Genomic DNA, 941 nt, shown 5'->3' on the forward strand with positions numbered 1-941 from the left:
ATCTGTTTCCACTAAATCACTAACAAAAGAGGTTTGTCCCATTACACTCAATTCTGTACAATGGAAGCAATTCTTTTGATGTTGAAGATGTGGTTGTCTTTTTGTTTTAAATTTTCTTTTTGCTCATTAAAAACATACAATTTTATCTGGAAAAGTTCTCATCTTGTCAATATATCCTTATATGTCAGCACAGTCAATATACAGTGTTTTAATAGTTGCAATGAATTTATTAAAAGAGATGATTGATTAGGCATCTACAATGGTGACTTCAACTTCTACACCTGATTCAATGCTAATAGAAATGACACATTTAACAATTTCAGAAGGACAGTGCAAATCAATAAGGTGTTTGTGGATTCTCCTCTGGAACTGATCCCAAGCCTTTGACCCTTCACCACAAGGAGTTTTTCTAATTGTGATTCAAAGTGTCATAGTGGCCATTTGAACAGGTCCCTTAACTTTCAAGTTCTTTTCTTTTGTTCCTCTCATTAGGTCAGCACACACATTCTCCAGCAATTTCACATTGTGGCTGGTGAGGGTGATATGGATCCAGTGAATGGTCACTTCAGACTCCACAAGTATCTTGTCGGTGTTTTTAAATGCCATGGCAGTAGAGTGGCTTCCTGACCTACTTATTTCTTGGTGATAATGGACAGTGGTGAGTCATGAGTAGGAGAGGCAGAGACTGCTGATTTCACATGGCTGCAGTGATGGCACCTTCGCCAAAGGAAACAATATACACTTAAGGTATCATTTAGATTTATTGAATTTTGATCTGTGTCTGGAGAAGTCATACAAATCAAACAACAGTCTTTTGTTTCCACCTGTACCAGTATTTATGACATTCCATGATAGATGTAATTGATCATACTTTCTGGATTTAAGTGTTTTACTTTTAGTTTCTATATCTCTCATTTAAACTGTTTTCCCTATTTGTACTA

The 941-nt window shown here is 36.0% G+C and overlaps 1 pseudogene; it reads right to left on the reverse strand.

The window, feature by feature from the left end:
- Nucleotides 1-246: 246 nt before the first annotated feature.
- Nucleotides 247-606, reverse strand: LOC110196873 (small ribosomal subunit protein uS10 pseudogene; annotated as a pseudogene).
- Nucleotides 607-941: the final 335 nt, after the last annotated feature.

Source organism: Phascolarctos cinereus, unplaced genomic scaffold, assembly GCF_003287225.1.
Source record: "Phascolarctos cinereus isolate Bilbo 61053 unplaced genomic scaffold, phaCin_HiC Scaffold_726;HRSCAF=1367, whole genome shotgun sequence".
In the NCBI taxonomy this organism is placed as follows: Eukaryota; Metazoa; Chordata; class Mammalia; order Diprotodontia; family Phascolarctidae; genus Phascolarctos; species Phascolarctos cinereus.